This window comes from Sinocyclocheilus grahami, unplaced genomic scaffold (assembly GCF_001515645.1).
Source record: "Sinocyclocheilus grahami isolate Dianchi unplaced genomic scaffold, SAMN03320097.WGS_v1.1 scaffold306.1, whole genome shotgun sequence".
Classification (NCBI taxonomy): Eukaryota; Metazoa; Chordata; class Actinopteri; order Cypriniformes; family Cyprinidae; genus Sinocyclocheilus; species Sinocyclocheilus grahami.
In genome coordinates, this window is record NW_015505485.1 from 1,485,692 (window position 1) to 1,486,590 (window position 899).

Genomic DNA, 899 nt, shown 5'->3' on the forward strand with positions numbered 1-899 from the left:
AAAAATTTATTTTTAGCTTAAGAGGCCTGAGGAATGGGCACTGAAAGTGCTTCATTTACTGCATGTTTCTAGGATCAGAACCAATTGATAAAAGATCCATTTTGGTCAGCAGTACTTCTACAGCACAGCTGGTGCGGACACATTATTTCTGGTTGACGTTATAAGGTAGAGTATTGTTTTTTTTTAAACGAGCTACCATTTTTGACTGTGTGGTGACCAAAATACTTCCCTCTGTACCAGCCTCCAGTTTAACACCTGTATTTTACCGTGCCAGCTGTTTCCAACCAGTCATGAAGAAAGCATTTTCAGAAAGGCTAGTGCAGAAAAAGCCAAACGGATCTTTTCAATTTCCATGTTTCATTTTTGTACGTTCAAGGGGGCGGAACTGCAGAACAAAACAACTGGCAATCTGTGCTATTAAACTGCAGCTTAAATTGCAAAATGGCTTTCCTGCCATTCATATGGGGAAATGGCACTGCTTGCTGAAGCCAATTTTCTTTTGTAGGGAAGTGTGAATGTTTTAAACCAAACAGAGACACATAAACCTTTTCTTTATGACGTCACAATCAATAGACCATAAAAATATATCATGCTGTAGATCGAAGTATACACACACATACATACATTATATATAATATATATGTGTACGTATGTATATATTTTTTATATTTATATAGTATGAGAGCTCCCAGTATTAACACTTGTAAAAATCTTAACAGGCACAATAGTGTTACCCTGGATAGGAATGTTAGAGAAAAACAAAAAGAAATGTTCTCCCTTTTGAACAAACAAACAGAATACATCTTCACTATGGAAACAAGAGTATGCCATACATTTGATAATTATCCAAAGAGGCTAATATAAACAGAATATTGCTGAGATCATAATAGTTTTTTTTT